Raw genomic sequence first — 15,375 nt, 5'->3', positions numbered from 1 at the left:
ACGAGAGGTTTGTCATTGACTTTATTCCTAATGCATAACCAGTGTTCCGATATGTGTTGTTTCACTGGCCTGTTAGTTTTTCCCACATATAATAAATCACATAGGCATTTGATGATGTATATGACATTTTTAGTAATGCAATTTGTGTGGGTTCGTCTGTGCTCACAGATGTGTTTACTATTGGTAAACTGACAAGCCTCACATTTTCCACACTTATAGTGTCCCGTGATGGGGTTAGGCCCGATGTATTGCGTACTGTTGTCTCTTCCCTGATGCATCTGTAAGTATGTACTAGCTTCTGCTTCAAGTTGAAGTTTTTATATTTTTTTTATAGATTCTTATTGAAGACCAACAAATGCAGAAAAAGACATTGCATTACATAGCTATACAGTGCACTTTTTCTTCCCTCCCTCTCCCCCTCGCTCCTCCCTTTCCCTCCCACCCGCGCATAACGAACATCGAGACTAACAGCTAACATTTAGCACGTGGCGCATTTACATTTGGCACTTGACTTACAACATTGTTCCAGATCACAGCTGGACGGGTGGCTGGTTAAGTTAATGAACGAAAAAACAGACTCATCCGGGGTACAAAGAGAAACATCTTTTGTCACCATTTACAATTGAGGCCTTGGGGATCTTGTTTGTTCTGTTCGCAAAACTCATGAAATGGGAGCCACATGACATCAATGTGCGAGTGTGATTCCATTAGTAATGCAGTGAGGCTTTCCATGTCATATATCTCTTTGGCCTTGCACAGCCATTCCTTTTTTGTTGGGAGTGTGCCACCCTTCCAATGTATAGTTAGACACACCCGGGCTGCCAGGAGCAAGTTTCTGGGCAAATGGTGCAGAACTAAATATTGGCCTTCCACCAGCTCGACCCCAAACAGCACCAGGGGTGGGGTCATGGCCCTCTGAATTCCCCCCAGTAAAGTTGAGCCCTCGGACAGTCCCAAAATTGATGCCAATAGTTGCTAATTTGTGAGCATCCCTCCAACAGTTCAGGCTTATTCCAGGGTACATATTCGCTAATCTTTGAGGGGTAAAGTGCCATTGCATGAGCAGCCTACAATTGTGCATTGTATATTGGACCAAGATGGTGGAATTCCAAACTGCTTTGTGTATTGCAGCCCATCCCTCTTGATTATCCTTCCAGCCCAAATCTTTTCCCCGTCGATCTTGTGTCTGTGGAGTTGGTAAATGCACTCTCTCCAATAAGGCACTATCAAGTTTTGCAATCAACACTTTGGTGCTCATATGTGTGTTGAGAACATTTACAAAGGGGGTGAGTTGTCTCTGGGGCTATCCGTTCCACCGTGGGTCGGTGAGTGCCCCCTTTAACTGTAAGTATAACAGCGGCTGGATCTGCTGGCCTTGTTGGGCGTTTTCAAACTCTTCCCTGGTCAAGAAGCTCCCCTCACGCCACATTTGCCCCATCCTGACCTGTCACTGTTCATATTGCGGCTGAAATTGAATTGGGTCTGCTATTAGATCTCTAATTGGGGGAGCCCAGGTACAGCTTAGGAGAGAAGTCTATGTGGTAACCCCTCTCATGTTTTCTTTCTCCAAGGGGTCCATATTATTTCAAGGATCTTGTGTTCATGCACTCTTAGCGGCAGAGATTTCTAGGGGACCCAAAGCCATTATTTACCCAGCGTGACGGGTGCAAAGTACCCATTCTCCAATGGCACCCATTGCTTATCCAGTGAATCCCTCAAATGATCCAGCAGCACACGGAGCAGAGCGGCTCTGTAGTACTCATAGATGTCTGGCTACCATGCAGCTCCTACCTCTTCTCCTACCATTGGGGCTCCCAAATGATCTCTATCTGAGGATTCCAGTGTTTGAGCAACAGAGGTTTCTAAAAATGTGTCTATGTTTTCTTGAGTGGATGCAGAGTCAGAAGAGTACAGCTGTTCGTAAAACTGGGCAAAGCGGGTTGTGATTCCAGTGGGATCATTCATTGTTGCCCCAGCGTGTTTTTTATTTTGTACACCGCTCTATCAGCTCTTTGCTCTCTTAGTTTGGCTGCCAATAACGTGGCTGCTTTGTCCCCCTTTTCGTAAACCTTTTGTTTGACATGTCGGAGGTGCATCAGCGCTTACCCACTCCACACATCTTTTAGCTCTTCTCTAAGCTCTTTTATGTCTGCCAGTGTTTTGACTGCGTCTCCCACCCCTCCTGACAGGTCTGCTTCTTTATGTCTTATTTCCTCCTTCAATTATACCTCCCGCCAGGTTTTCTCGACGAGTGTTCCCTGCGCTATTAGGAGCCCCCTTATCGTTGTTTTTGCTGCTTCCCACACTACCGCTCGTGAGGGTTCCCCCTATGTCGTTATGCTTAAAGAACTCCCTGATATCGGCATCAAGAGAATCCCTATATCCCCGATCTTTAAAGAGTGTCATTGCAAATCCATTGTTTGTCCATCTTGGTGCTCGGGCCTAAGTCATGGTACATGGTGCTCATGTCGTGGTCTGACCACACCACTAGTTCAATGGCTGCCCCTCGATTCTGTGTTCCAGTGCTGCTTCCAAGAAAATGTAATCTCTGACGATTAATGTTTGGTGTGGGGGTGAATAGAATGTGTATGCTTTTGTTTGCGGGTTGTGGGACCTCCACATGTCTATCAGGAGGTGTTCCTGCGTGAGAAGCTGGAATAGCCGTCTGCCCTGGGACGGTGTGGCTCCCACCCTGTATGAGACCCAGTCAAGTGCCGGGTCCATCACCATGTTAAAGCCCCCCCCCACAGATCATATCCGTTCCTCGATTTTTCTACTAAAGCAAAGAGATCCTTGCTAAATGTAATTCTCCAGCATTGGATCTTTCATGGATTCACATGCTTAGAATATTCCCCGTCGTCAGGCTGGGAATCCCTGGTACATTATATAGACCCTTTCCCGTAGGAAAACTTTTTCGACGCTTATGCGTCCTATCCGCCTCGTTTTGTATCATGCGTGCCCGCGGCGTCAGGACGCCATGATATAAATACAGGCCCCTCCCCCGCGCTCCCTCAGATTTCAACCGTCTTTCAAAGTAGTGGGATCCTCGTGGTTACTACTAGTAGAAATTAGGTTGTTTTTTCTTTCGCTTCGGCGACGTTATATTCTGGAGAATTATGTCCGGAAAAGCGTTATTTCGCCCTTGTGCGACATGTGGACTCAAAAAAGTCTATGAAGGTGATGCCCACATGGATTGTACCTACTGTCTCCACCCGCACCACACGGCGGATACATGTGAGATATGCCAGGGTTTCTCCCAAAAAACCCTTAAAGACAGAAAAAGAAGGTTGGTCGACTGGCTTAACGATGGAGCGGGTGCCTATCCGGCATCAGAAGTTGGCTCAACGGCCTCCAGGAGCAAGTCGGAACCTCCCTCGAAGAAGGTACGGCCAGTCGACAACCTCCCTGATGACAAGCATACGGGGAAGCATGCTGGGTCTTCCTCATCACACAAAAAGTCTTCCTCCTCCTCATTATCTAAGACGGTGAGGCAAGCGACGTCAAAATCCTCCTCAGGGGACCGTCATAGGTCTTCCGTGAGCCGGGATTCTTCAGCCGGGAAATCGGCATCGAAATCGGCTTCCAAGTCTAAAGTCTCGGCGCTGACTACTTGCTCGTCGACACCGGTGTCGTTGACGATGCCTATTACTGTTCAGGCTGCAGCGGTGGGGATTCCTTCGTCGACGGCGACTCAGTCTATGGCTTGGCAACCAGAGGTCTACTACCCGGTCCCACCTGAAGTCTTACTGCAGCCGGACACAGCCTTGTCGGCGCTGTCGGCGGAAGGGGAATGTGGCATGGTTTTACAGCTGTCGGATTTGGGCTTACGGCCTTCCACTTCGACGACGACGACGGCGAGTGGGGTATGGTCCCTCTATCCTCGACGTTGCTGACCCCCCAGACGGTCTTGTCTCTGGATGTGCTTAATACGCTGCAGAAGCTCCTACAGCGTCTGGATACGCAGATCCCTCAACCTGGGACCTCATTGTCGCTATTTCCTGTACCTTCCGTCGACGAACAAGCTCAAACAGCCCGCTCGACGACCAAAAGCCCATCGGCCTCCCAGGTGGTGAAGGATCGTCCTCGAACGCAGGAGGAGGGTGAGCTATCGGAGTCTGATTCTATCCAGGGTGACTCAGGGTCTGACATTTCCCTGTCACCGTCGAGAGACCCAACATGGAATTCGGATGTGGAGGTAGAGTCTACGAGGAGCCAGGCACAACCGTCTCCTCCGGATGATGTGGGAGCCTTCCACGCCATGATGGGAAAGGCGTGTTCCGAGTTCGGCTTGATTCCTGAGGAACAAAAGAAAGACTGTTTTCTCTTTGATCATATGGGTCAACGGAGGAAATCGGTTTTTGCCATCCCAATTCTGGACCACGTGTGGCAAGAAGGCCTCAAGACGATGCGCCATCCGTTCTCGGAGCCGGCTATCAAGGGGCGTATTGAGAAAAAGTTTAAAGCTCCGGAGTCCACTCCAAAATGTCTAACGGCACAACCTCTGTCAGACTCCGTGGTGTCGGCGGCAGCGGCTAGGAAGGCCAGAGTACAGCAAAAATGTTCCACCCCACCAGAAAGCGAGGCCAGGAGGCAGGACGCCTTTGGAAAAAAGGTGCTCTCAGTTGGCGCGACGACGGTAAGGGCAGCCAATTCTTTGGCTATCGTATCAAGATACGATAGAGAAATGTGGCACAAACTAGCCCCTATCCTAGAACATCTGCCAGAAGAACACCGAAAAGCAGCCATGTTACTTGTACGAGATGGCGAAGAGGCTTCGAACCACGCAATTAATATTGCAGTTGACCTAGCAGAGTCTGGTTTCAAACAGATCAATCATGGCGTAGTACTTCGTCGACAAGCGTGGCTCAAATGTACTACTTTCCGTCCCGAAGTCCAATGCAAAGTCCTTGACATGCCATGTGAAGGAGAACATCTGTTCGGAGAAAAGGTAGATGAAGCCTTGAAGGGGAATAAGGAAAACACGGATACTGCTAGGTCTCTGCGAGCCCTCCAGACAGGTAGAAATTTTCGTTCCTTTCGCCCATTCAGGGGTGCTTCTGGAAACTCCCGCTTTGGAGCCTCTAGGGACCGTGGATTTAACAAGTCCTCGTACTCTTCACAAGGTTTCAGACGTGCATCCCAGTCGGCACGAAGAGGTAGAGATTATCAAGCCTCCAGAAGACGTGGCTCGGGTTCCTCTTCAACGAAGGGCAAGCAAACCGGCAACCAATGACGGCCTTCGGAACGTCCTGGGGGGCCGAGTCTCTCATCATATCAACCAATGGAAATGCATCACCACAGATCGATGGGTTCTGGACACGATTCGCATGGGTCATGCGCTTCAATTCAAAGACAAGCCTCCACGTCTTCCGCCGGTGTTTTCGGCCCAGCCCCACCTTCGGGTCCTACGACAAGAGGTGGAGCTTATGCTAAAAAATGGAGCGGTAGAAAAGGTTCCTGTGGCACAGGAAGGAAACGGAGTTTATTCCCGGTTCTTCGTTGTCAAGAAGCCAAATGGAAAATGGAGGCCCATTCTCGACCTGAGGGTACTCAACAAATGGCTAAAGAGCTTAAAATTCAAAATGCTAAAGCTCCAGGAGGTTATCAGGTCGGTGCAACCCAAGGATTATCTGTCGTCGCTGGACCTTCAAGACGCCTATTTTCACATCCCAATACGTCCACGACACAGGAGATATTTAAGGTTCGTCGTCGGACGAAAGCATTTCCAGTTCAAGGTCCTCCCGTTCGGTCTCAAGTCCTCCCCCAGGACGTTCACCAAGTGTCTGGCCCCTATAGCGGCCCATTTAAGAAAGGAAGGTCACCACGTCTATCCCTATCTAGACGACTGGCTGGTCAGAGGTTCGTCCACGGAACAAACACGAAACAGTCTGGGGGCCACGTTGTCCCTCTTACAGAAACTGGGCTTCTCGATAAACTTCAGCAAATCCTCCTTAGAGCCTTCGAGGACTTTGGTTTTTCTAGGAGCGGAGTTTCATACGCAAACAAACCTTGTAAGACCATCCAGCGAGAGAGTACAGAAATTACAAAGCAAGGCGTCGGAATGGCAATGCGGTACCAGGGTATCGGTGCGCAAATACATGTCCCTGCTAGGGACTATGTCATCCTGCATTCCATTGATAAACAACTGCCGTCTGTTAATGAGGCCTTGCCAGGAATTTCTAGCGGACCGTTGGGCGCAGAGTCAAGGTCGCTGGTCCGACAGACTGGTCGTCGACGAGCAACTAGTACAAGCACTCTGCTGGTGGAAAGCGTCTTCTCATCTAACGAAAGGAATGCCTCTGGTGGAACCGGAGTTCCAGAAGACGGTGGTGACGGATGCATCGTTGAGCGGATGGGGAGCTCATCTGGATACGTTGCAGGTACAAGGCCGGTGGTCGTTACAAGAGTCCTCCCTGCATATCAACCTGCTGGAACTGAGAGCAGTGCGATGGGCTCTAAAATCATTCCTTCCTCAGTTGAGGAACTCGGTGGTGCGTGTCATGACGGACAACACAACTACAATGTTTTACTTGAGGAAGCAAGGAGGGACACGGTCCAGGTCCCTGTCGACGGAGGCACAAAAAATCTGGCATTGGGCACTGCAACACAACATGCAAATCTTGGCGTTCCACCTGCCAGGCGTGAGAAATGTGGAGGCCAATGCCCTCAGCAGAGAACTGAACGATGTTCACGAATGGGTGCTGAACGACCAGCAAATACAACACGTATTCAAGAAGTGGGGACATCCCTCCATCGATCCGTTCGCGACGAGGGACAACAGGAAATGCCTGCAGTATGCAAGCAGATGGCCTCAGCAGGGCTCTCTGGGGGATGCGTTCTCCTTTCCATGGACGAACAAATTCCTGTACGCATTCCCTCCATTTCCCCTTATCCGGAGGACGTTGCAATGGATCCTCAAGTACCCATGTCGGGTGATTCTGGTGGCCCCGTACTGGGCCAGACAGGTGTGGTTTTCAGACCTACTGCACCTAGCGGCGGCGGAACCGATGAGGTTCCAGAGGACCCCCAACCTTCTGTCTCGACAGGAGGGGGTTGTTTGGCATCACGACCCGGACAGCCTCAAATTGACGGCCTGGCTCCTGACTTCGCTGAATTTGGTCAGCTAACGATTCCGGAGGAATGTCGGCGTATTCTGCAAGCGGCAAGAGCACCTTCCACAAACACCTCATACTCGTACAAATGGAGGAGGTTCTGTCAGTGGTGCTCGGATCAACCAGGTTTGGTTCCGCAGTCGATCAAGCCGGAACAGCTCCTTCCATACTTGCTGTTCTTAGCTCAAAAGGGCCTATCGGTATCTTCGATAAAAGTACACCTGGCCGCCATTTCCAGGTTTGCACGTCAACGACATTCCACACCATTATTCAGCGACCGCCTGATTAAGCACTTCCTTAAGGGCCTATTTCGGAGTTTTCCTCCAGAGAAGAAATTTCCTCCGGCGTGGAGCCTCAATCTGGTGTTAGCGTCTCTTATGAAACCTCCTTTTGAACCAATGTCATCATCGTCTCTAAAGTTTTTGTCGTGGAAGTTGGCCTTCCTGGTCGCCATCACTTCAGCTCGACGTATTGCAGAAATCCAAGCTCTAATGGTAGACCCACCGTACTTACGTTTTTTCAAGAACAAGGTGGTCCTAGCCACTAACCCACAGTTCATACCGAAAGCTCCGTCAGTGTTCCATAAACACTCCTCTATTGTCTTTTTTTACGTTTTTTCCAGAACCATGCTCGGGAGCGGAGCGTACGTTACACACACTGGACGTAAAAAGGGCTCTCAAGTTCTATCTTCATCGCACGCAACCTTTCAGAGAAACGAGGCAGCTGTTCGTGGCCTATGGGTTGGGTGCTAAAGGCAAAGCCATTTCAAAGCAAGGACTGTCAAGATGGGTGTCATCTACCATTTCGTACTGCCATTCCAAGGCAGGGAAGCCTCTTCTACGACGCCCAAGAGCTCATTCAACTAGAGCGGTGGCATCGTCAACGGCGCTGTGGTCTGGAGTCCTGCTGGGGGACATCTGCATGGCGGCTACCTGGGCGGCTACACACACTTTTACCCGCCATTACTGCCTTTCGCAAAAACAACATGCTGAAGATACCCGGATGGGACAGGCGGTGCTTCGACACCTATTCCAATAAGGTAAGCCCCGGCTGAGGGGTTAGATCCTGTTGCAATTGTGTTTCAATATTGTCCGCTTTTCTATGCTAATGATTAATGATGTGTACACGACCATAGGGAACGGGCATTGTGAGAAGTATGCGGGTTTGCATGCACGCCTCCTCTTTTAGGGATGGTACTGCTCTGTAATCTATTCTAAGCATGTGAATCCATGAAAGATCCAATGCTGGAGAAGGGAATAGTTTCTTACCTGTAACTCCATTTCTCCAGCATTGGTATCTTTCATGGATTCACATGCGCCCTCCTGCCTCCCCTGGACATGCAAACCGGTTCCCCCACTACTTTGGGGGCCGAAATCTGAGGGAGCGCGGGGGAGGGGCCTGTATTTATATCATGGCGTCCTGACGCCGCGGGCACGCATGATACAAAACGAGGCGGATAGGACGCATAAGCGTCGAAAAAGTTTTCCTACGGGAAAGGGTCTATATAATGTACCGGGGATTCCCAGCCTGACGACGGGGAATATTCTAAGCATGTGAATCCATGAAAGATACCAATGCTGGAGAAATGGAGTTACAGGTAAGAAACTATTCCCTTTTTCAGCTGTTGGGTGCATATGCTGTGCACAATGTTACCCCTCTTGATTGAATGGTGCAATTTATTGTGAGATACCTCCCTTCCGGGTTTCTGTGATTTTGTGTGATCTGCAGCCCCAACAATGCTCGATACAAAATGCCTACCCCTCCCTTTTGACTGGTCTTGATGCCCACACAGCTCCTACCAAGTGTAAAACTTGGTTTCTTGAATGAAAAGTACATCTAAGATGGACTGATTGAATGCCCTCATTAGCATAGATCATTTTTGGTGGGAGTAGAGGCCCTTCACATTTAGCTACCCAAATCTCACTCGGTTATCTGCCATGCCCCTAGTTTACAGGTAGTTTCATAAATTGCCATGCCATTAGCCCCCATGTGCGCATTTTAAATTCCGTAATTGCTATGACCCGTTACATGGTACCACTCTTTCGAGTTGCCACTTGTATGCCTGCGCTACTGGTATAATTAAGGTGAAGAACGGTTAGCTGAAGCTTCTTTGTGATTGACTCCTTCCTCTTTCCCCATAAGCCCCCCGCAAGTGCCTCCCCCTCTCCTCCCCCCAAAGCCTCAACAAGTAAAAGAAGGTTTCCCCTTATAACTGGAGATGCCCTAGAAAAAAACATAGAGCCAGGCTACGAGGAACTCCCCAAGATGCTGTTTGCTTCTTCTGCGGTAACTACCCAGTATTCCTTGTTACCGTGTTCGAAGGACAGTGGAAATGGGAAGCCCCATCTGTAGCGGATGTTTCATTCTTGAAGCCATGTTGTCAGTGGCCAGCAATCCCTCCTCTTGGTGAGGGTTGATGCTGAGAGGTCCTGGAAAATTCTAACCCGTGAGCCCTCGAAGTCAATGTGATCTTGCTCTCTCACCCGTTGCATAATTTCAACCTTGTGCTTGTAGTGAGGGCGTTTTGGTAGAAAAGGATCATTTACAGGGCCCCCTGCTCGGTGCACTCTCTCGAATTCCAGGTCTGGTATCAGAGGAGAAGTGAAGAAAGAAGAGTGAATTTACCAGAGATTTCACTTGTCTTTCCAGGCTCGATGGGGTTTCATTTGGTGTTTCCCTGAGGACTTGTATCCATCTATTGGATCTCCTCTCCCTGTTCTCGAGATCCTCCACTTTTGCGGGTAGGTCTGTGTTCCTTTGCTCTAGGTCCTGAAAGCGACCCTCTGTTATCATTTCTACTAAGTCACTGTCATGATGCCTACCCCCGGGCATCCGGATCGAGTCCATCAGCCCCGGGAGCAGGCATCCAGATACTCATTAAAACCCCAACAGCCCCGGCTGGGGGCTGTTTGGATTCAGTCCTGGCGCCTTAGGCGCCAGGCTCATCATAGAAATCAGTCCTGGCGCCATAGGCGCCAGGCTCATAGACTTTACTTACCTTATGCAGACCATGCTACAAATGAGTCCAAGCCAACGTGAGGCCTGGATGGGACTATTTTATTACAGGGACTATTTTTTACTCGGGTCTGGTTTGGGGAACTTCTTACCTGGGACTACTTTGCAGGCTATTTAAACCACGCCAGAACAGCAGCCCATGCTTCGCGTTATTCTGCATCCAGCAGCGTAACGCTCACCGTGTCTGCAAGTCAGCATCCAGTCTTCTGCCACGCCCGCCTCGAATCCAGAGCTCCTAGACAAAAGGAAAAGAAAGGAGAAGAGGTTATATCACGGACATTAGTTGATTCCTTACCTGATTCCGGACCCAGCACATCTCCGAGCCTGGAAAGGACATAATTTCAGCATGCATCGCTTCGCCAGAAGCAGCACCGCGTTATACTCACCAGTCCACTGCATCTTTCGACTCGGCACTACCTCCATCATTTTCTTCGTCGAAACCTAGCACCTGGGGGGAAAACAAAAGGAATAACAAGGTCAGCCGAGAAAACCGACAAAGACAATCTCTTTGCCACCATAGGCTTACCTGCTTTACCACCGGAGGCATTATCCTTTAATTCGCCGCGTCTTCCTATGCCACACCTATAAAAGGAGAGAAAACAGCAAGTTAAACTCATGCAACTTTTACCGGACAGTGTTTGGTAATACAGACTCTTACCTGAACACCATCAGCTGCCTCCAGGCAATATTCTTTTGGACCCAGCTGCAACCTAACGAGGGAATGGAACAAGAGTGAACATTGGACATATTGAACTCTTTGAACTTTATAGACACTGGAGTCAATATTCCTCCGGAACTCCTCCAATACCTTCAAACCAGTGAAGTAACTGGTATCTACGTGCCCCTGCATGCCATGCAGGATGGAGAGCTCATCATTTAAAAACATAAGGTGAGGTTACGAAGAGGGGATATCGGAGGTGATTATGGGGAAGAACGAGAACCGTTGGGGGGCCATCACTAAAATCCACGGGTGGCTAAATCCCTTTCTCCACTTGCAGGAGAATACTTCTACGAGTCCAGCAGACAAGATTAGGCGGGCCAGTCGAGACTGTCATCTCTGCACTACGCATCACGTTGGTGGAGACCGCAGCTGTCCGGGTCCGATCGACGCCCCTGTGGGAACCAGGTGAGCGTAACTGTCGCCCAAAAGTTGGCAGTTCTCCAGGGCCTCTACTTTTTCCTCAATTTTGCCAACTCTGTCTTGCATGGCGTTTACTGTGGTTGCCATGCTGATCCTCAAAGACCTGATTTCGTCCAGGAGTAGGCGAATGTCTGCTTTCCTGGTGGTGTCGTGATCCGCTCCTGGAATACTTGGTAAGTCTGCTTGTGGGTGGGCCACAATTGCTGGGCTTGTGCGACGATATTCCTGCAACTTCTGGGCTGTTGCAGGGTCTAACTCGTCTGGCATGTGCTCCTTGAGTTGGTGAGAGCTTGTGTGGGGCAGATTTCTAGCTAGTTGCTTTGCGCTGACTTTTTTCTAGGCCTTGGCACTCGTGGATGCGTGTTTTGAGGGAGGGTACGTGTGCCACAAAGTGGTTGTGCTCAAGTGCGTGTGTCGCAGTTCCAAGTTTAATTCTGCACGCTTAGCCCACGTGCCAGGAGGGCTGACCCAGCGTCTTGTTCCGTGTGTCCACTTGTTTGAAGGGAGCAGCTGCTCCAGCTCCTTAATGGCTTGTGTCCACTGGGTCGAGAGAGGTACCTGGTCCAGCTTGCTGATGGCTTCGAGTATGGAGAGAGGCTGGGGGGCATCACGGTGCACGGTATGCCCCTTCACTGCCGCAATATCCTTTTTGTGCTGCTTGTGTTGCATGCTTGGGCCTCGCAGGTTCTGCAGTTAGAGTCGGGCGAAGGGATCAGCTGCATGCACAGCAATGATCCCGGGGTTCTGGGGCCCTGCTGCCCTCCTTGTCCTTGTTTGTGTATTGCAGTGTTGTTTTCACCGGCCCATGTGGTCCACCTTCACTGGGGATGGCTATCGCATGGGGATCGTGGAGAGGGTGCTGGCGGCGCTCCTATGCGTACGCTGCAATGCCTTCGATGTCCTCCTCATGGGTGTCTGGACGGTTGCAGCGGATGCCCGGGAGGGGTTGGATGGGGACGCAGCACTCACGGCCTGTGGATCATGAGGCCTGGGGGTCTCGCAAGCCCTATGATCTTTCTTCCTTCATTGTGCACCTCTTCACACCCTGGGGGCCCGGGACTAACCGCCACCCCCACCCCCACTGTCACTGACCGTCCTTGCAACTTGTTCGGTCTGCATAGCCGTTCTGAGCAGTGCCTCCTTTCTCACTCTTCGCTCTCTTGGTCCCTGACGGTGGAGTTGTCCTCTGCTTTTCTTTTGCTCTACTGCAGGCTGGCACCTCGGGGACCCACTCCCAATGTGTCCCATAGCTCCCAACCTTTTTTGTCACCTAGGCGGGTGAAAACACCCGATTTTCTTTTTGGCGGGTTAGAGGTCCATTGAAGTGATTGGGCGTATGAGAGTCTTGGCGGGTGTTATGTCTGCTTTGAAGGCGGGTGACACCCGCCAAAAGCGGGTGAGTTGAGAGCTATTGTGTCCTTTCATTCAGTGTTTCCCTTTCAGGGACCGCTGCATTGGCTACCATCACTGAGCTGCTGATGCGCTCAGACACTGATGTGCGTTGGGGCCAGGCCTTGGGGGAGGACACCTGTCGTGCCGTGTTCAGGAGGCTGCTTCCACCGATTTTCTTCAGGAATCTTCCTGCTGAGTGCTGGCCATTTTCTCTCCTCGATTCTCCAGTATGTTCAGTAAACAGGCTGAGTTTACTTTAATTCACTGAACTTTCTCTACGGGGAAGACGAAGGCTCGGGCAGCCATTTCATCTGCACCCCCTGGTGGTCTCCGAAGTTTTTTTGTTAATGCAAACATGTTTTCTTTTGGCTAAAGTGCCACTGTTTTACCAAATGCTAGTTTTTGTGGATTACCTGTGGGGAACATCAGAACCAAGGCACCAGTCTGCCACTAAGAATTCTATACATATTAATGCAGCATAGCAAATGGGCCCAACTAGATTTATTTTCAGATCTATAGACGTAATGGGCTGAGAAATATCTTATTTCCCGTTTCTCCCCATGATTCTGGCAAAATGCGTGCAGAGGCAGCGGTCTTACCTATTATACTGACCTAGTTCAACCCCTTGCAAGATGGCGGACATGTGGGATCATACACATTACTTCTGGCTTTTCTAGCGCATGCTTTAAGAAATACAGTTTGAGGGCAGAGGCCATAGAGAGTTTGGCGAGCCTCCAGTGCTGAGAGGTGAGTTCTTGATGTGTTAAGGAATCGGTTTACCAAGCTTTTATCTTTTCAAGTGAAGGGTGACTGTGACACCTTTCTCCCTTCTACTCTTTTCGGCCTTCATACCTGTAACGGATATAGGTTGGGCGCCCGCACTTGCGGTATAATTGTTGCCTTTAAGCCAGGTATATTTAGTTCTGTTGGGTGTCTGTGGTGGCAGTCCCAGTAAAAACAAACAGATGTTGTTGGTGTCATTCAATTAAGTAAATGTTTTTGTGCTTTAAATTACATTTTACTTTAAAAAAGGGGTTTTCAATATACAGTGAAGGTAGGTGGACCATGGTTAATCGGTCAACTTGTTTTGCTATGCAATCAAATATTCAGTCACGGTGGTCTCTATCTTTCTCCATTAAGCATATTCTTTCAAATTTAATTAGGTACATTGTGACAGATAATGGTTATACGCGGCATGAATAAGCATGCTTTATGTTGCACTAGGCTCTGGTGTCGCCCATTTGGGTAGAACAATGCGAGTTTATCACTCACATGTGGTTTTCAGTGATAAAGTTTAATCTTTAATGTTAGTTATATAATGTACGATTGCCTACATGTCGATTTTTTTATGGGTTTTCTCATTATGTGTTTATGTGGCTTACTTCCCCTTCTTTTTTGTCTCCCCCTCATGGATTGTTACATGCCATTCTGGTATCCTTTCCACTCTTGCTCACTGTAATCCATGAATGGTTACATTGTATTTATTGTAACACATTGATTGGGCCACCATGTTTTGCTTTCCTCGATCTGCAGCCCTGATTTGTGTCCTTTGGTGCAATTAACCACATTATTTCTTTAATTTCATGTATGCTTGATGTACATTTTATTATTGTGTTACCTAGTATGTGGATACCAGCCTGGAAAAAGACCTTGTGGTTGAAACACGTGTCGGCTATTTCATCTCTATTAAATATGTTATTTACCTTAGACCAACAGTTCATGCACAGTGTGGTTGGGAAACTGCTGTAATTGTTGTACATGATATGGTATAGCGCAGATATTTATTTGATAAAAACAGAAATGTTGATGTAGGTACTGTCACAGAGAGGGAGTACACAGCACCATTAGGCCAGAAATTAGGTTTCCCCACAAGATTATTTTCGGCTCTAATCATTTTCCTTCATCCGAACATGTCATCTTTGGCCATTGTATTGTTGCAACCTTTTCACCTTTCATTTCTGCAGTACTGAATGTCACATTAGGATCAGAACTTAAGAATTCAAGGCAAAAAAATCTGTTTTCCTTGCAACTTAGTCAGGACTGTCTGTTTTTACATGATAGGCTGGTGATTCCTACAACCTCCCTACAGAAGAAGATGCTGAAGCTATGCCATGATAATCGCCTGACTGGTCATTGCAGTGCTTTAATCACAAAGAAGCTAGCGGGTAGATATTTTTGGTGGCCCGCCATATCTAAAGATATTTCACACCACGTTTCCTCCTGTGCTGTGTGTGCTCCCAGTCAAAACCTTCACATCCCTTAAGGGAAACTATGTCAAGATACCATACCTGAAGGAGCATGGCAAACGGCCCAGGTCTTCCTCAGACATAGTTTGTCTGCATGGTGACGAAAGAATATCATTTCAGAATGTGGATCCAAATTCATTTCTAAATTCTGGTTTCACCTATGTAAGTCCCTAAAGATTGACCAAGCCTTGCCGTCTGGATACCACCCACAAACTAACGGCCAGACTGAGCATCTCAATCAGTCTTTGGAACAATACTTAGTGTTTCATGTCAGCAGCTCAAGACAATTGGGATTCCTTGTTGATATCTGCTGAGTTTTGCTATAGCAACTCATATCATTCTGCTATACACATAACTCAATGTTTCAGTTTCTTTGGATGCCATCCTCGAGCCTTCCCAGTAGCTGTGAGTAAAGAAACTCTAATTCCTTCCCTAGAAGCACACCTTGACAGATTACATGAAACTCATC

The 15,375-nt window shown here is 48.8% G+C and overlaps 1 protein-coding gene across 6 annotated transcripts in view; it reads left to right on the top strand.

Moving 5' to 3' along the window:
* The window catches only part of OSBP2 (oxysterol binding protein 2), a 2,072,116-nt gene that overhangs the window by 1,808,906 nt on the left and 247,835 nt on the right, over positions 1-15,375 (top strand). The window lies entirely within an intron of this gene.

The sequence above is a fragment of the Ambystoma mexicanum genome, chromosome 10 (genome assembly GCF_040938575.1).
Source record: "Ambystoma mexicanum isolate Mex_15411 chromosome 10, UKY_AmexF1_1, whole genome shotgun sequence".
Classification (NCBI taxonomy): domain Eukaryota; kingdom Metazoa; phylum Chordata; class Amphibia; order Caudata; family Ambystomatidae; genus Ambystoma; species Ambystoma mexicanum.
The sequence above is the reverse complement of the archived record's forward strand: the minus strand, read 5'-3'. Positions and strand labels throughout refer to the sequence as shown.